Consider the following 20,498-nt stretch of genomic DNA (forward strand, 5'->3'; position numbering starts at 1 on the left):
TGGGCCTGGGTGGGTAGGTGGACAGGGGCTTCCCAGGTGGCTAAGTGGTAAAGAATCTGCATGCCAGTGCAAGAGATGGGAGAGATTCAGGTTTGATTCCTAGGTCTGGAAAATCCTACCTAGGGATCCAAAGTTCCGACCTAGGGATCCAAGTAGGAAATGGCAACCTGCTCCAGTATTTGCCTGGGAAACCCCATAGACAGAGGATCCTGGCAGGCTACAGTCCATGGAGTCACAAAGTCAGAACAACTGAGTGCCTGAGCACGCACACTCACACGGGCGGCCAGGATGGAGCAGATGGTATGTAGGTGTGCTAGGGAATACAGGGTTCTCAAAGGGAAGGAGTAGGAAGGATGTCTGGACATGTGCAGCTTGAGTAGCACTTTATAAATTCTTTACTTCTAACTTCCTTCTCTATACTTTTGGAGAGGATCTTAAGATTCATCTAAAGAGGGCAAAAAGACTTCCTCTGTCTAGCCCACCAACTTCTATTAACAGGAAACAGTAGGTCGTGTCTGGTTAGCTCAATTGTGAAGGTTATTGTCAAAACATTACGTAATAAATTGTAATTCTATTATGATTATGACACTTTCCAGTTCTAAAACTATGTGATTCCAATGATTCTCAGAAACCAAATCTTCTCTGAAGGCTTTTAACGTTTTAGATATACATCTTTCTTAGCTAGAGTACCCATGTCCGTGTTTTTCAAGCCTAAAATACAGAACCTAATTTAGCCACTTTGATGATTCAGAGTCAGCCTCAGAAACAGAAAGGATCAGACTGTGCTGTATCACAGCATTGCCAGGCTCCATGGAGGCACGAGGGATTGTGTATCCCTAAACTCAGTGGCTCCAAATTGCTTTGTTATCATTTTTTCTTTCTCTCGTTCTTTTTCTGTCTTTTTTGATGAGCATACAACACTCGATTTTGATGGTCTCAGCATCCCCCCATCTCATCCCATGTTTGTTCTATTTGCTGCTTCTATTCTACATAAGGCTTAGCAGCCAGATCACCAAGCTCTGTTAGAATTACACATAGAGTAAGAGTAAATAAGCTCTGAGTAAGGGTCTAAGAGGATTACGTGCATGTAAAGTATCTTGAGACTTAGTGCCATCTGGTCTGGCCGTTTAATTAAAGGGGTGCGTGTGAGCGAGAGGGAGAGGGAAACAGAGAGAAAGAAAATGGATGTTTGTATACATGCGCACACATAAATGTGCTTTTCCCTTACGTCATTTATTGTGATTGTATGACAAGCTAAGTTCAGGATAAGTGAAATGCTACAGTCTATAATTTGCCTAAAGAAATTGAGAAGCATTGGAAAATCTAAGTGAGAAGAAATTTTGTAACACTGCATATAAGAGATATGCCCCTGCTATTACACAGACTCTGTGATGATTATAAGATAGTGCAAGGAGCAACCATTATCTCTAAGAAACAGCAGTTATGTGGCTAGTCCAAATTATCACTGGAAATTGAAAGAAAATGATGATTAGATCTGAGGTCTCCAGCTCCCAAACCAGAGTTCTTTCAACTACTATGAAATGCAACCCACGTGATAATTATTATTAGAAATCAAAGGAAATCTTGCACCTCAGTGCTTCTTATAAACCACATGGATTGGGGGGATTTAACCAAAAGATGTGAGTTATGCATCCCCAAAATCCATTCAAAGAGCAAGCTAAGCAGAAACACCTGAAAAGCTTATTAAAAATATGGATATTGTAAAGTTAAAAAATAAAATAAATATGGATGCTCAGGTCCCATTATTGAGTCTATTTTAGCAGATCTAGGATTGAGACCAGAAGTTTGGGAGAGGTTTTCACCCTTAAATCCAACTCCATAAGAACTACAATACAATGGGTTTTGATTTTATGAGAAACCCAAACTGCCTTTGTGTTCCCAACCATTTAGTTCTCAGGCTGGGCTGCGGATAGTCTGCAGGGCATTGTTCTTTTCCCAGCACATCCTTCTTCCTGCCCTGCCTTTCCTGTGCAGCTCACTGTTTACTTCTCAGCCCCTTCACCCGTGCTGAGGCCAAAACAACAGAGTATCTAGGCAGGCACAAGATCCCACCCAGATTCTTTCTGTTCTCCCTCTGCTTGCGGTGCTCAGCTGGACACGGTGACAAGGTTCCTACAGGACATTCCCACTAGCCAGGCCCTGCCTCACAGGAAAAGTCAAGAAGTTTTCAGCAATGATCATGTTTTTGAAAGAAGGGTCAAAAGGTCGAGGGTAAGGTTTATAGTAAAAATTACGTCAGTGGTTCAGCTAGGAACTCAAAGTATATGATGGGGTTGCAGGCCCACCTGCTGGTACATGTACGTTATTCCTTTGCAGTGTCTCTAAGACACCTTTGTGGAAGTACTCAGCCACCTTGAAGTTCAGAAACCACAGGGTTAAATGTTCATTGGCGAGGATGCCGCTTTCAACTCCTCTCCACAATGTCTTTATCTGATCTTGAGTCTGGGAAGGAGAATGGAACCTCTCTCTAGTAAAAAGGAAGCCCACAGGCCAGTTCTCCAGGTCCTGCAGACCCGTGGGCAGCCTCCTTCTCTGTGGTTTCTTCTGAATTCTAATCTGCTCCATTTCCCCAAAGAGAGGGTACTCTCTGTTCCCAGTGGAACAGCAGGATCCCCACATTATTCCTAGACATTCCTAGAGTCAATTGCAAATCCTGCACCAACTTCAGGGAACAGAGACTTCCTGGTCTTCTGATCCATAGACAAAGCTTCCAGCCAGTGTTCCCACAGGATTCTGTATCCGTACAACACCCGAAGGCATATGAACAGGACTCACCTTCTCCATAGCATCGCTTAGAACCACAGGCAGGCATTCGGATCCTTGCAACATCTAGATGTGTATACAGATCACATTCTGGCACAAATCTGGTTGTGTGCCAGTTGTAGCCCATTGGCTGGGAGCAAGACCCTCCACTTGCTATGCTGCTTTTGAACCCAGTTTTGCCTCTTTCCAGCTGTACAAATTGGGCAAATTACTTCTCAGCCTTAGTTTCATTCTATAATAAATAGGGTTAATAGTATTCCCATCATAACTTTAAATGAGGTGATATGCACAAAAACGCCTATTCCAGTATGTACTCTTGATGGAAGTAACATCCTCACCAATGAATATTTAATCCAGTGGTTTTTGAACTTTCAAGGTGGCTGAGTACTTCCAAAAAGGTGTCTTAGAAAACACTACAAAAGAATAAGGCAAATGCATCAGGCATGATGGGCTTCCCAACTAACCCATTTCAAGCAGAATCAATTCAGTTCAGTTCAGTCGCTCAGTTGTCTGCAACTCTTTGCAACCTCATGGACTGCAGCACGCTAGGTTTTCCTTTCCATCACCAACTTCTGGAACTTACTCAAACTGAAGTCCATTGAGTCAGTGATGCCATCCAACCATCTCATCCTCTGTCATCCCCTTTTCCTCCTGCCTTCAATCTTTCCCAGCATCAGGGTCTTTTCTAATAAGTCAGTTCTTTCCATCAGGTGGCCAAAGTATTGGAGCTTCAGCATCAGTCCTTCCAATGAATATTCGGGCTTGATTTCCTTTAGAATTGACTGGTTTTATCTCCTTGCAGTCCAAGGGACTCTCAAGAGTATTTCCTAATACCACAGTTCAAAAGCATCCGTTGAGCCTCTTCAATAAATGGTGCTGGGAAGACTGGACAGCTAAATGTAAAAGAATGAAATCAGGACACTTCCTAACACCATACACAAAGATAAACTGAATGGATTAAAGACCTAAATGTAAGACCAGAAACTATAAAACTCTTAGAGGAAAACGTACGCAGAACACTCAATGACATAAATCAAAGCAAGATCCTCTATGACCCACCTCCTAGACTAATGGAAATAAAAACAAAAGTAAACAAGTGGGACCTGATTAAACTTAAAAGCTTTTGCAAAGCAAAGGAAACTATAAGCAAGGTGAAAAGACAACCTTCTGAATGGGAGAAAATAATAGCAAGTGAAACAATTTACAAAGGATTAATTTCCAAAATGTACACGCAACTCATACAACTCAATACCAGGAAAACAAACAACCCAATCAAAAAATGGGAAAAAGACCTAAACAGACATTTCCCTAAAGAAGATACACAGATGGCTAATAAACACATGAAAAGATTCTCAACATCACTCATTATCAGAGAAATGCAAATCAAAACTATAATGAGATACCAAGTCACAACGGTGAGAATGGCCATCATCAAAAAGTCTACAAACAACAAATGCTGGAGAGGGTGTGGAGAGAAGGGAAGGCTCCTCCACTGTTGGTGGGAATGTAAACTGATACAGCCACTATGGAAGACTCTGTTGAGATTCCTTAAAAAACTAGGAATAAAACTACCGTATGACACAGCAGTCCCACTCCTAGGCGTATACCCTGAGGAAACCAACATTGACAAAGATACATGTATCCCATTGTTCATTGCAGCACTATTTACAGTAGCTGGAACAGGGAAGCAACCTAGATGTCCAGTGACAGATGAAAGGATAAAGAAGTGTGGTACATATACACAATGGAATATTACTCAGCCATGAAAAGGAACACATTTGAGTCAGTTCTAATGAGGTGGATGAACCTAGAACCTCTTATACAGAGTGAAGTAAGTCAGAAAGAGAAAGATAAATATCATATTCTGGTGCATATATATGGAATCTTGAAAAACGGTGCTGAAGAATTTATTGAAAGGGCAGCGATGGAGAAACAGACATAGAGAATAAATAGACTTATGGACATAGGGAGAGGGGACGAGAGGGTGGAATGTATGGAAAGAGTGACATGGAAACTTACATTACCATATGTAAAAGAGATAGCCATCGGGAATTTGCTGTATGGCTCAGGAAACTCAAACAGGAGCTCTGTATCAACCTAGAGGGGTGGGGAGAGAGATGGGAGGGAGGTTCAAAAGGGAGGGGATATATGTATACCTATGGCTGATTCATGTTGCAGTTTGACAGAAAACAACAAAATTCTGCAAAGCAATTATCCTTCAATAAAAAGTAAATAAATAAAAATTTTTAAAAAGCATCAATTCTTTGGTGCTCAACTTTTTTATGGCTGAAATATGTTTTATATTTTTTTAATTTAAATTTGTTTATTTTAATTGGAGGCTAATTACTTTACAATATTGTATTGGTTTTGCCATACACCAACATGAATCCACCACGGGTGTACACGTGCTCCGCATCCTGGACCCCCTCCCACCTTCCTCCCCGTACCATCCCTCTGGGTCATTAGCCTCCTTTGTAAGCGTCTATTTGAAAAAGGAATTCCATGCTAAGAAACACGCTTGAAAAGAGCTTTTCTATCTTCCTGAATTTATCTACTATCATTCCTAAACACTTCTGGGTAATTGGGGACCTGAGGCTTAGTTTCTGAGGCTGAACAAAATCTGAGGGATAAGCTCCTCCTATAAGTTTCCAACACAGCTGGTGGTATCTGTCTTATTCCTTTATTGACATGGTAAAGGGACCAATGTATCAGGTACCCTTGATGGCAAAACTGTACTCTTCTCTGAGGAAAGTGTCACATCTTCAACTAAGTTTGGTGATTCAGGTCACAAGGGGTGGAAGGAAACTGCCATTCAGGCCCCTGAACTGTGGGGAGAGGAACCCCAGCCAACTCTACCACTGCCCACCATTAGTTGACTCATACCTGAGCACTTATTGTATAAACACTCAGAGAGAGCCCAAGTTCTTTGGGGGAAATGCAAAGGAAAGGAATAGGAAAGACACTGTTGACTGCCTACTTGATGACTATTTCCCACCAAACCTTACCTCTTCTTTGCTTCATTGACCTAAAACAAACAGAAGGCCAGGTATCTCCCCAGCAAAGATGGGTTTTTTCAGAGTCAGCAGAGAATTGCAATTTGGGATCTGCAACCAGGGTGAGCCACACGTGAGTCCCCACAGCACAAGGGGAGGACCGTGCTTTTACAGAGAAGAAAAGGAAGGTGAGAGGCTGTCGCGAGCAAAGAGCCCGTAAGTGAGTCCTCACCAAGAAAGAAGAGTCTTTCTTCTCACTGGGCTCCGCTGTCATCTGGGGCCCTTTCCTGGTCTCCCAACTCTCTTTAACTGAGGTTTCAGCGTATTAACTTTTTTATAGCTGGCAGGGCCCATGTCTCATTGTTGAGAGTGAAAATATCAGATATCCACTTCCCCAACCTTTCTTGTACTGAGGACATGGGAATGTGACCCACCCCTTCTGGGGGCTTGGGGAAAGGGCTTTCCTCTCTCTAAAAATCAGTGATATGTCTATGAAAATGCCCTTCTCCTTCATCATTTGCCAGACACTTGAAAAATGTATCCTCAAAACAACCTCATGAGGTGATTAATAATATAGTCCTGATTTTACAGATGAGGAAACAAGGCTTAGAGAGATAAATAACTCAACCAAGATCATATGTAATAGATGGCAAGGCCAAGGTTTGAACACAGGTATCCATGGCGCCTATCATAGGTTGAATTGCATGCCTCCCAAAAGTTATGTTAAGGTCCGAATCCCCACTATCTCAGCTTATGACCTTATATAGAAATAGGATGTTTACAGGGGTAATCAGCTTAAAAGAAGCTCATTAGAGTGGACCCTAATCCAACATGACTAATATCCTTATAAGAAGGGAAACTTTGAAACCAGAGGAAGACAACACAAAGGGAAGATAATGTGGAGACCCACAGAGAGCAGACAGCCACGTGGCTGGAATGATATGTCTGCAGCCAGAGCATGGCAAGGGCTGATAGCAAAGCCCAGAAGATGAAAGAGTTAAGAAGAGGTCCTGTCTAGAGCCATCAGAGAGAGCACGGCCAGGACGACACCTGAATGTCAGACTTCTAGCTGCTAGAAATATGAAACAATAAACGTCTGTCGTTTCAAGCCCCCCAGGTTTTGGTACTTCGTGACAGCAGCTCTAAGAAACAAATAGAACTCCCAAACCCTTATACACCTTCTTACAATGCTCCCTGAAAGCATGCAGATTTAGACATGTAGCTAGGAACATTGCTAGAATAGTGGAGACGATCCTGGATGATCTTGAAGGCACAAAGGTAGGGCCATGCAAATCACGTGCTAGCTCAGTCAGAGACCTACAGTGGAGACCAACATGAACTCAATCTGCATTTGTCAAACAATAAGTATGGTCATAGGTGCTTCACTCACAAGGCTCCCAACACCCTAAAAGGCTGGCATCTCTACCTGCAACAGGTGATGAAACTGGCTGGCCCCAAATCCCGTAGCTGACAAAAGCAAGCAAGCCCTTAAATGCAGAGCTTCTGACCAGCCCCACTGTTCTTTGCCCGCTGAACCATCTTCAGTGACACGGCCGCAGGAGGCGGGCAGATATGAGAAGGAACGCTGTGAAAGTACAGTATTTGTCTTTGGCTCGTGAGGACTGGGGAGGAGGTTTTTGTTTTAGATTTTTGTTTTTTAAGACTTAAATTGGTCGGTGTGGTCAGTTGCAGTTCCTCCCTTTGCTGTCTCAGAACACTCAGGGGTATCTTCCTGATGACCTCATTTCCCGCTTTTGTTGCTGTGCATTCTCATGCAGTAGAGCTAGTAATCATAACTAATTAACTTGAGAATTGCCTTGAGATAAAAACAAAAGTGCTTACATTACAGAATTCAGTGGCTTGGATGTAGGCAGAACTTGTCTCTTAAGGAAATCCCTGAACTTTGGCTTCCAGCCATTGGCACCTCTGACATCATCAAGACTGTGATCTCGAGACTATTGCTTTTCACTTGAGCAGATGTGTGGATGCTTCCTCTACAACCTTGAAGAACTACCTACATGAAAGTCCTCACTTTCTTTCCACATACCAAGGATGCAAAGATGCCTTAAAAACGTATCACGGATCTATCACCACACATTGTCCAACTGATGGTAGCTCAGAAATGAAGAAAATAGAAAGTGATGAGTCAAGCTATAGGTTCCAAGATGGTGAACTCCAAGAGGAATGAAATACAGCATCTGGAACTGCCTTTCTTCACCCTTCTAGAATGAGGGATTTTTGCAACTTCCTTTGGGTCACATTTCTCACGGAACCCTGCCTGATATAACCTCAAGCTTCCATACCTCACACCTAAAACTCTCCACACACTGGCCCTAACTTCACTCCAACTAGATTCCAACCACCCATCTACATGAAACATCCGTTCGACCCCAATACTGCAAAGTATGCTTGGCACTTTTTTCTTTTAATCTTCCTATCTCCTTGCTCTCAGGACCTTGCCACCAGAATCCCATCACAGTCTAATGTAGGTGCGAAGGGACCCATCCTCCAGTCCAAAGGGTCTAAATTGCCTGTGCAGGTACTGACTTTATCAGAAATACCTGAAGGACTTAAGAGATTCTTGAGCCCTGATCCCAGATGATTCTGAGACACAGCCAAGTTTGAGAACCTAAAAGCCCAAACTCATTCACTCAATATAGGACTCCCTTCTGTACTATCCTAAGGCATGGAAGTCAGCATCTGCCTGAACATTCTGGTATGATCTTGAATTGCATTTTTTAACAGTGCTATTTGTTAAAAATTTCTGCCATATGTTTAAGACAGTATCATCTTCTTCTCTGCAAATCCTACTATTTGACCTAATTCTGTCATGAGAATCACCCAAAAGAAATCCAATAACTCTTCCTAATAGCAGTTGTTCAAATGTCTAAAAATAGATCTCACCTCCCTTTCACTTCCCTCTTCCTTTCCCCATCAAATCTTCAATTTTCTGGCTAAACAATTCTAATTCCTTCAAATATAGATCATAGTTTATCATCATCCTCATCGTTCTTGCCATAGCTCCATGAGACAGGTACCGTTAATTATTTCCATTGCCTGCATGAAGAAACTGAGCTTATGAGAGATTCAGTAACTTTCCCAAAGTCGCACAGTAGGTGTCAGAGCTTGGACCTGAGCAGGTCTGTCTGATTGCAAAGTGGATGGCCTTAACTGATAGGCAGCCACCAACTTGTTCATTATTCTTTGGACAGTCTCCAATTTTAATGTCTCTCATTAAATGTGATATCCAGAATGGGATGCAATGTTTGTGGACGTTTCTGCCTAGCACAGAATACAGAGTTCTCTTACTGCCCACTGCAAACTTCTGTTAATACAGGCCAAGATGATCTTAGTATTTCCTGGCAGTTCTATCACACGGTTCACTGATATCAAAATCCACATGGACTATTGTAAAATCAGGCATTATTTTACTGCATTAATTGCCTAAAATGGGATTCCTCTCCTCATCTACTGCATCTAGGGAGGGCTTGGAGTGGGGCCCTCATTCCGTTTCTCAGTGCCCCGGTCCCCTGGGCTGGAGGGCTGAGCCTCCTTTGATACCCAAATAAGGAGCAAATTTTCTCTGGAAAAAATAAAAAATTGCCTGTTATAAGTAAATCAAGGAACTATGGACCAGAAATGCAGGTGTGGATACAGTGTTAGATAAGGCACACCCTGCTGTCAAAGGAGCAAAGAAAAGAAAGGGGATGGAAGTAGAAGAGATGATAGAATTGGTGCCCGGCCACATCGCTGGTGTTATAAAACTATCAAGCACAGAGATCTTCAGTTCAGTTCAGTTCAGTCACTCAGTCTGACTCTTTGCAACCCCATGAATCGCAGCACGCCAGGCCTCCCTGTCCATCACCAGCTCCCAGAGTTCACTCAAACTCAAGTCCATCGAGTCGGTGATGCCATCCAGCCACCTGATCCTCTGTGGGCCCCGTCTCCTCCTGCCCCCAATCCCTCCCAGGGACTCAATTCTTCTCCAACGTTGTGACTAATGTTACTTTGTGACTCTTTAACCTTTGGAGGCTGAGCAGAAAAGTGTATCAGATGCTTAAAGCTACCACCCAAGACGTCTTATCCTGTACCTGCAAATCTGATTTATTTTAAACCTTAGTTAAGGATTTTCTATCTGTACTTAATTGTACCTTATATATTTATCTTGTGAGTTTTGGTCCATCTTCCTAAATTTTAAAAGTGCTTACTTTTTTGTTGAGCCTGATACTTGAAGAATCAGATTCTACCATGTCAATACTCCCAACTCTGAACTCTCCACAAACGGGATGAACGTGGCCTAGAAGTCATTGATTAAAGTGTTAAACAGAAATTGACCCCAGACATGAAGCATTGTGACAGAGATACAAGCTCAGGCTGGGAGTGGGCTGGCCTGGCTTGTTCCTCCCTGTCTGCCTGGAACACAGCACAGGCCTCCACATAGAGTGGATGCTCTCAAGCTTTGCATTGGGTTGGCTAAAATATTCATTCAGGTTTTTCTATAATATTTTATAATTATTTATTTATAATAATGTATTTATTATAAAATTCTATATTATTATTTATTTATTTATTTATAATACTTTGTTTATTTTATATATTTTATAATGTTATAATAAATTATAATATTTTTTATGAAAAACTCTAAAGAACTTTTTGGCCAACTCAGTAGAAATCAACCAATTAAGATCCTCCTCCGGTTTCAAACTATAGAATATTAGAATATCTTTAACTGGAAAGGACCTTAAAAGTCATTTAATTCAACATTCTCCCTTCATACAGTAAGAAAATGAAACCCAAAGAACAATTATTTACCTCAAATCATCTCCTTAAAGGAAAAAAACAGATAAACAAAAACAGCTCAATAGCCCAGGCTTCTTATTTTCTAAGGCAGAACACCTCCCAACACGCCAACCAGCAGACTTACCAATCGACACTCCCCTGTTATGTGTGTTGACCCCATAACTGCACTACTGTCAAGCCTGAGGGGATCCTTGGAAGCCCCCATTAAGGCAGAAGAGAGATCCTTTCCTTTTGACTTAGAGATCAAATGCTCCTGGGTGAATTCAAATAAAACCCCAGTTCTTTGGGTACTAAATTTGTCATCATAAGGGAAGACTTTTAACAGAGAGATCCAGAAAGGAGCTCTGGGGTTCTAGAAGAGAAAAACAAGTCTTCTATCATCACTTAGACACAGAAACTGGCCTCCAAAGACGCTCTCTAGAGTATTAGACCACATCAGAAGCCCGTGATCCCGTAGGTCAAGTGCTCTATCTCTGGACCCGACCTGTCCTGAATTCTGCTTTTCAAATCACAATGCATAACAAATGTTGTAGATTGTTGAGTCCCTACAGAAAGCCCCAGCCCGGGGCTTTATATCCTTTATTTCTAATCTTCAGGACAATTCTGAATGCTGGCTCTCATTCACTCATTTTCCAGACAAGGAAATAAAGATCCAGAGAAGTTAAATAACTTTCCAAGATAATAAGTGGAGAAGCCACTATGGAAACCCAAGCGTATCCATCTAAATCCCAGGTTCAGCTTAAGGCCAGACGCTTTCCACAGCACCAACATGCTTGCCCTCAAATCTGTCCTCTGTTTTTTCGAGTTTGATCTCAACTAACCCCAGACAAGGGGGCAAGTGGAGGGTTAGTTCTACTTTACCCTGAAAAGTGTGGATTTGGCCCCCACCAGAGGCTCTCTACAGCCTTTCCCGTCTGCTCTGCCAGACCATTCTCCCAGTGGGTTCCTAATGTTGCCCACATTTGCAGCTTTCTCCACAGGAACTCTCTGCCCTGAAGTGTTCTATTAACCATATTACAGAATCAAAAACAATAGGATTTCACGGACATTCTTAACTCATTCAGGACTACCACTGTGAGGGAGATGTCTAGGGATTTTTTCCTCATTAAAGAAATAGGTCATAAAAATGCACAAGTTGTATTTTTCTGGATACTCATGGAAGCTATTTGCTTAAACCACCGCATCTGCGATATTTTACCATAGAACCCCAGGCCCACTAACACAGCTGTGTAACTTGTACCGTAGTCAAGAGGCAGAACGCCTCCATCATTCTAACAAGTTCTATCTTTACCGTCAATCCTCTTTCCCCACCTTCAGCCTCTGGCAGCCACTGCCCTGTCCCTGTTCCTATAATTTTACCTTTTCCAGAACGTTATATGAACAGAGTACAATAGAGAGCCTTTTGCATCTGGCCTTTTTTCACTTAGCATGATGCATTGTAAGTCATCTATGTTGCTGAATGGATAATTACTTCTTTTTGATGAAAATATTTTGAGAGCATGTGAGCAAAAGAAAAGAGACAGAGAAGGAAGAGGAACAGGATGTTGGTTTGGAGGAACAAGGGGATGTTGAGTCAAGAATTAGGTATTTGAGAAATTGAATGTACTCAAAATGTCGTACAAATAATTACTTTAGGTTTTTCCAAAATCTAATATAGATGACTCTCTCTCTCCTTGGTCTTAGGTCAGAGCTGAGATAATCATATTTCTTAGTCCTCAGTTTCCTATCACCATTAGTCTGGGTGAGGACTCACTCCTTAATTGTATCATGTTTCTCAATTTACTCTCTACACCACTGCTGTTCTCCCCCAAAACTCTCTTCCTCTCTAATACGCTTCTTGTATGTGCTTAGGTGTGTGAAGATCTTTAAAATCTACAAAGTGCTGATTTTTATATTCATGTCTTTTAAATATAAGTAAAGGGTGTTATGATATAGAGCTTGAAATGTTCCTTTATCACTCAGCAATGCTTTTAAGTTCCGTCCATGCTGAGTTAATGTGTAGCACTTTGTAAATAACTCTACAATACTTGCTACTACTATTTTTAGAAATGACAGTCATAATAATATTACTAGTAGTGGTAGTAATAATAATAATTATTCAAGAAATATTTTTGAGCATCTACTTTGTTAAACTCTAGATATGGAGAAATATATTTGTTTGTTGGTTTTAAAAAAGACACAGTTCTGGGATTTCCCTGATGGTCCAGTGCTTAAGAATTCACCTTCCAATATGGGGAATGTGGGTTTGATCCCTGGTCAAGGAACTATTAATAAGATCCCACGTGACTCAGGGCAGCTAAGCCTCTCACCACAAATAGAGAAGCTCTCACACGGCAATGAAGACCCAATGCAGCCAAAATAAAAAATGTTCTAAACGTACTGATTTTTTTAAAACAAACAAAAAGAAGACACAGTTCCTTATGAAGAAATATGGAAAACAAGTAAGTCCATGATTAGCTATATAAATATGATGGTAATAATCTCAAAATTGTAAAGAACTAAGTATTATGAGAGTTTCTAGCTGGAGGGCGCAACCACATCTTGAGACTAGGGACTGCCTCTCTGAGATGAGGGCACTTTAGCCAACTTTTTGCCCCTTAACTAGGGCTCCTATACACTTAAGTCACATATATTGTGCATATACCAGATGGGTTTTGCATTTTCTTCAGATGGGCAAGTTTGAACAAAAGAAATCTAGGACTGAGCTGCAGAAAACTGGCTCCAATGACTGCCAGTGGCAGTCCAGTGAGTGGCAGAGATGAGTCAAAGCTGATGACCTAGAGACTGCAGAGTGACACAGATGACTGAAGTCCAGAATCATCAATAGTGTGCTCTCACCTTCTTATTCTGTGTAAATATGTGTCATCACAATAGGCCTGCATCATCAAAAGAAATATTGAGTTCCTGCCATGCATGGTGGGTCAGAGGCAGGTCTGTTTGTTTGCTTGGATAGAGGTGAAATTAGAGAAAGCAAGTAACAGAACCCCCTGGAAACAGGATCAAGTCACTGCTCTCAGCTCTAGCATTGAATTGCACCAAGAGGAAAAATCCAAGTTCAAAGTAAGGATTAAAGCCCCCCTCCAAATTGACTAAACACTTTATATTGCATTGGTGCTGATGATTTAGTCACTAAGTTGTGTCCGACTCTTGCAACCCCATGGACTGTAGCCTGCCAGGCTATGGGATTCTCTAGGCAAGAGTACTGGAGTGGGTTGCCATTCCCTTCTCCAGGGGATCTTCCTGACCCAGGAATTGAACCCAGGTCTCTTGCATTGCAGGTAGATTCTTTACTGATTTAGCTATGGGGGAAGCCCTTATATTGCATTGTTTTCCATTTAATGTGAAGTAGGAAGGAGGAACAATAGGAAACAGTCTAAAAACAGGGAGCATATAAAACAGCGTAAATCAGTTCAGACAGCATGCAAATCCCAACTCTCCATTACCATTACTCTCAAGATCTGCTTGTGGGTTAATGGCATTTACAAATGTTTTCCCTTTGTGATAGATACTGATAAAGAACTTGAGAGCTGTCAACAGGATTTTGTTTTTAATGTAAGCCTGGTAAACACAGTTCTTCATTTAGAGAGCAATTTTGTATTTTCTAGTAATGCAGATTTATGTGAAAAATGCCTGGTTTATCCTCTCCCAATCTATTCCTACCCCATGAACTTATCTCTTAAAAATCGGTGTTCTTGTGTTAGAGGAAAAACCACTACATTATAACTGCTTGCTGATCTGCAATCCTCGGATAGGAAATCTGAAATTGCAGACTATTATGTAAGAATCATCAAAATGCCTGAGGTTTAAGAGTGTCTGAAAGACTAAAAGTCATGGTCTATGTTGAATGTATTCTGAAAGCCCCTCAATTTGCTTTATTTAATATGTTGATATGGGTGGAGATTTAACACCAAGATAACTAAAAAGTAATGAAATTTCTCTTCAAATCTCAAAGAGTAAATTCAACTCTTTATGTTTTAGTCTCACAACCTTACTATATAAATGATTCATTGCAAAAAAAATTTATTGACCTTTCCTACTATATTCAAAAGAGAAACAAAAATTAACAAAACATAGACTTAAAGAGCCACAGTTGGAACTTGCCTGGTGGTCTAGTGGTTCAGAATCCATCTTTCAATGCAGGGACGCAAGTTTTGACCCTGGTCTAGAAACTCATGCTATGGGGCCAACTAGTCCACAGGCCACAACTAGAGAGCCCACTTGCCTCACTGAACTCCCATGTGCTGCGACTAAGACCCAGACAGTCAGCTAAGTCACTCAGTCACGTCCGACTCTTTGTGACCCCATGGACTGCAGCACACCAGGCTTCCACGTCCATCACCAGCTCCCGAAGATCGCTCAAATTCATGTCCATCAAGTCAGTGATACCATCCAACCATCTCATCCTCTGTCGTCCCCTTCTCCTCCCACCTTCAATCTTTCCCAGCATCAGGGTCTTTTCAAATGAGTCAGCTCTTCACATCAGGTGGCCAAAGTATTGGGGTTTCAGGTTCAGCATCAATCCTTCCAATGAATATTCAGGACTGATCTCCTTTAGGATGGGCTGGTTGGATCTCCTTGCAGCCCAAGGGACCCTCAAGAGTCTTCTCCAACCTCACAGTTTAAAAGCATCAATTATTCATTACTCAGCTTTCTTTATAGTCCAACTCTCACATCCGTACCTAACTACTAGAAATACCATAGCTTTGACTAGATGAACCTTTGTTGGCAAAGTAATGTCTCTGCTTTTTAATATGCTGTCAAGGTTGGTCATACCTTTTCTTCCAAGGAGCAAGAGCCTTTTAATTTCATGACTGCAGTCACCATCTGCAGTGATTTTGGAGCCTAAGAAGATAAAGTCTGTCACTGTTTCCTCATCTATTTACCATGAAGTGATGGGACTGGATGCCATGATCTTAGTTTTCTGAATGTTGAGTTTTAAGCCAACATTTTCCCTCTCCACTTTCACTTTCATCAAGAGGCTCTTTAGTTCTTCTTCACTTTACGCCATAAGGGTGGTATCATCTGCATATCTGAGGTTATTGATACTTTTCTAAGCAAACTTGATTCCAGTTTGTGCTTCATCCAACCGGACATTTCGCATGATATACTCTGCACATAAATTAAATAAGCAGGGTGACAATATACAACCTTGACATACTCCTTTCCCTATTTGGAACCAGTCTGTTGTTCCATGTCCAGTTCTAACTGTTGCTTCTTGATCTGCATACAGATCTCCAAGGAAATCAAGAGATCAAGGAAGATCAGGAGATCAGGAATGGTAGGGATCTAACAGAAGCAGAAGATATTAAGAAGAGGTGGCAAGAATACACAGAAGAACTACACAAAAAAGATCATCACGACCCAGATAACCACAATGGTGTGATCACTCACCTAGAGCCAGACATGCTGGAATGTGAAGTCAAGTGGGCCTTAGGAAGCATCACTATGAACAAAACTAGTAGAGGTGATGAAATTCCAGTTGAGCTATTTCCAATCCTAAAAGATGATGAAAGAGTGAAAGCGCGGCACTCAATGTGGCAGCAAATTTGGAAAACTCAGCAGTGGCCACAGGACTGGAAAAGGTCAGTTCTCATTCCAATCCCAAAGAAAGGCAATGCCAAAGAATGTTCAAACTACTGCAAAACCGCACTCATCTCACAAGCTAGCAAAGTAATGATCAGAATTCTCCAAGCCAGGCTTCAATAGCATGTGAACCAGAAGCTTCCAGATGTTCAAGCTGGATTTATAAAAGGAAAAGGAACCAGAGATCAAATGGCCAACATCCGTTGGATCATTGAAAAAGCAAGAGAATTCCAGAAAATCATCTACTTCTGCTTTATTGACTACAACAAAGCCTTGGACTATGCAGATCACAACAAACTGTGGGAAATTCTTGAGAACCCTGGCAACCAAAATAAATAACTTTTTTCTTTTTGGAAAAAGAGAGCTATAGTTCTTAACCTCAAGGCCTTTCATGGGCTTCAAGTGATGCTTGTATAAACATATTGTTTTTAAATATTCATAATTCTAAATCCATTGGGGGAAAAATAGGGCTCAAAAACTTTCATCAGATTCTCAAAGGCACCAGTGACTTGAGGATATTTAAGGATTTCTGTCTTAGTCATGGGATGCATGCATGCTCAGTCACATAGTCGTGTCAGACTCTTCATGATCACATAGACTGTAGCCCACCAGGCTCCTCTGTCCATGGGATTTTTCCAGGCAAGCATACTGCAGTGGTTTGCCATTTCCTCCTCCAGGGGATCTTCCTGACCCGGGGATCGAACTCAGGTCTCCTGCATTGTCGGGCAGATTCTTTACCACTGTGCCACCTGGGAAGTCCCAAGTCATGGGATAAGTCATATATAAAGATTGAATGATAAATTGTTAAATGTGAAATGTACTTTAAAGCCATCCAGCCTTAATTAGTCTTCAGTTTACAAATGAGGAAACTGAGATGCTATAGAGGAAAATGACTTGCCCCAACTGCCAAATACCACTAGGACATGGGCCACATCTCTCATTCTGGAGCTAACTATAGCTATGACTCAGATAAAGTGAGATAAGTAACAGGAAAGAACTACAGAAGAAATGGGAAAGATTGCGTTTGTTTTAGAGTGTCAAAAAAGACCTGATGAGGGATGTGACCTTTGAAATAGTCTCAGATGATAGATTTTGAGACATATTATTGGTAAGGCTAAGGTGAGAGTAGATGGAGTACTCTGGGGAAAAGAAAAACTGGAAAAGTAAAGTTAGGAACACATGAATCTGTGTGTATGTGTGTGTGTGTTGTGTGTGTGTGTATAGAAGAATAGGAGGCAGGATTGGAAAAATGAGCACTGGCCCTACTGTGAGAGGTGTCAGAAGTAGAAAGAGAACAGATACCTCATGTACAACACAAGTTAAAAAATCCACCAAATACCATATATCCCCTATCACATTTCCAGACACTTCTTTGGATGCTCACACTTTCTCAGCACTAGTAAACACTCATAAAAGTTGCTGGTGGGACTATTTTGTTGTTGTTCAGTTTATCAGTCATGTCCGACTTTTTGAGACCCCATGGACTGCAGCATGCCAAGCTTACCTGTCCTTCAGCATCTCCCAGAGTTTGTTCAAACTCATGTTCATTGAATCAGTGATGCCATCCAACCATCTCATCTGTTGTCCCCTTCTCCTCCTGCCTTCAATCTTTCCCAGAATCAGGGTCTTTTCCAATGAGTCAGTTCTTCCCATCAGATTGCCAAAGTATTGGAGCTTCAGCAACAGTCCTTCCAATTAATATACAAGGATTGAATTACTTCAGGATTGATTTAGTTGATTTACTTTAGGATTGACTGGTTTGATCTCCTTGCAGTTCGAGGGACTCTCAAGAGTCTTCTCCAGCACCACAGTTGGAAAGCATCAATTCTTCAGCTCTCAGCCTTCTTTAAACTGGTACAATCTTTCTAGAGGGCAATTTGAAAAGCAGTATCAAAATGTCTTGAGTGCATAGCTTTGGAATGGGCAATACCTCTTCTCGGAGAAGGCATGGCACCCCACTCCAGTACTCTTGCCTGGAAAATCCCATGGAAGGAGAAGCCTGGTGGGCTGCAGTCCATGGGGTCGTAAGAGTCAGACATGACTGAGTGACTTCACTTTCACTTTTCACTTGCATGCATTGGAGAAGGAAATGGCAACCCACTCCAGTATTCTTGCCTGGAGAATCCCAGGGATGGAGGAGCCTGGTGGGCTGCCGTCTATGGGGTCGCACAGAGTCGGACACGACTGAAGTGACTTAGCAGCAGCAGCATACCTCTTCTAGGGATTTATTCTAAGTAAACAACAATGAACACTCCCTGAGATTTCCAAAACTATCCACTGGAGTGTTTGTTCTACTTATGAACAAAGACATCGGAGAAGGCAATGGCAACCCACTCCAGTACTCTTGCCTGGAAAATCCCATGGACCGAGGGGCCTGGTGGGCTGCAGTCCATGGGGTCGCTAGGAGTCGGACACGACTGAGCGACTTCACTTTCACTTTTCACTTTCTTGCACTGGAGAAGGAAATGGCAACCCACTCCAGTGTTCTTGCCTGGAGAATCCCAGGGACAGGGGTGCCTGGTGGGCTGCCGTCTATGGGGTCGCACAGGGTTGGACACGACTGAAGCGACTTAGCAACTTAGCAGTAGTCTCTACACATAGAGGATGTTAAATAAATTATGGCACCTTCTCAAGATGGAAAAAAAAAATATGATCATTGTACTGTAGAAGAGCTGTTAGTGGGGGAAATGCCTGTGACATATTTTGAATTTTTTACATTTGTCTTGACTATTTCACCTTCCCTATTGTGTTTTTCTCAAATGAGAAGCCAGAGATTTTTAACTTGCCGGTGTGCCTTATTTGCATAGGAAGCCCATGACACACATTTAGAGAAATAAAGAAAGTTGCAGAGAAGTAAGTATACTATCATTCTTATAAAAAGACATGTGAATAGATCTGTAAACTACAAGGATATTCATCAAAAAGTTGATAATTTAAAAGTTGTGAAATTAGCTTTTAAAAATTCTTGCTCTGTTTTTCTATGTTTTCTACATTCAAAAAAATACATGATCATTTCTTAAAAATTTTTATTGGGGTAACAAGTGATCGTTTTAAAAACAAAGCAATACAGGTGTTATTTTTCAACAGATGGCAATCCCTTGGGTGTGATTGTTTTTGACTGAGAAAGTTAACCTCGCCAGGACAGTTTTGGACCTCCTGGGCTGGTTTCTTCGCTTTTGTAATGTGCATCCAAATGTCACACACACTTCCCTTTCTCCTCCTTTCCTACCTTATTTTGAAGACTTATTTTGTCTGGGATAATTTATGTAGGGGCTTCATTTATCTTTTAGCTTACCTATTAAATAGTTTCTTTTTAATATGAAGATTCCTACCAAACACACATTCAAAACCCACTGTCTAAGAAAGCTATTTCTGGTGTGTCAAAAATTCCACAGCTGACCAGATGACACTGAGTGATCAGCTAGTAATGAGAGAGAAGAGGAAGTAGGCTTGACTCTAACTTGCCCTGAGATCCTTCCAGCCAGACAAGTGTTTAAACAGGGAACTGATGGGGTCACACCAGAAGGCAAATTCCCACAATGCCACGCTGGTCGGTATTTCTTAGAAAACCAGGGTTCTGCTATTGCCCTCAAAAGGGACAATACTGCTGTTGTTGTTGTTGCTGTTCACTTGCTAAGTTGTGTATGACTCTGCGACCCCCAGAGACTGCAGCAAGCTAGGCTTCCCTGTCCTTCACCATCTCCCTGAGTTTTTTCAAACTCATGTCCACTGAGTAGGACATAACTGTAGATTATTTCACATGTCACCTAATGAAGAGCCATACCACTGCCATGCTTAAATAGTCTTGATCAACTATTCTGAGCATCTGCAGAAATTACTGTTAAAACCTGTTGTTCAGTTGTTCAGTCGCTCAGTTGTGTCTGACTCATTGCGAGCCCATGGACTGCAGCACCCAAGCTTCCCTGTCTTCCACCATCTCCAGGAGCTCGCTCAAACTCATGTCCATTGAGGCAGTGACACCATCCAACCATCTCATCCTGTCATCCCCTTCTCCCACCTGCTACCTTTCCCAGCATCAGGCTCTTTTCTAATGAGTCAGCTCTTCGCATCCGGTGGCCAAAGTATTGGAACCTTAGGACCTGTCATTAACAGTAGACTGGATTAATACACTGTGGTGTATGTCTCCACACCTGCAGGGGGAGACAGGAGTGATGGGGGCTCCCAGGAAGCTGGTCATATTGTTTCTTGTTCTCAGTGCTGGCTGTAAGGGTATTCAGCTTCTAAAGATTCATTCAGTGTACATATGCGACCATGTAGTGTATATGTTATACTTCAGTAAAAGTTTAAAAGATAAATCCACCTGGGGACCACTATTAT

At 41.7% G+C, this 20,498-nt stretch overlaps 1 long non-coding RNA gene across 1 annotated transcript in view; it reads left to right on the forward strand.

Moving 5' to 3' along the window:
- The window catches only part of LOC147352783 (uncharacterized), a 33,688-nt gene extending 17,169 nt beyond the window's left edge, over positions 1 to 16,519 (forward strand). Inside the window, exon 2 of the long non-coding RNA XR_015148358.1 lies at positions 15,808 to 16,519. This is a non-coding gene — a long non-coding RNA (uncharacterized LOC147352783). The remainder of the gene's footprint in view (positions 1 to 15,807) is intronic.
- Positions 16,520 to 20,498: the final 3,979 nt, after the last annotated feature.

The sequence above is a fragment of the Bos grunniens genome, chromosome 19, assembly GCF_055505025.1.
Source record: "Bos grunniens cultivar Pamir isolate PY7600 chromosome 19, Bosgru_T2T1.0, whole genome shotgun sequence".
In the NCBI taxonomy this organism is placed as follows: domain Eukaryota; kingdom Metazoa; phylum Chordata; class Mammalia; order Artiodactyla; family Bovidae; genus Bos; species Bos grunniens.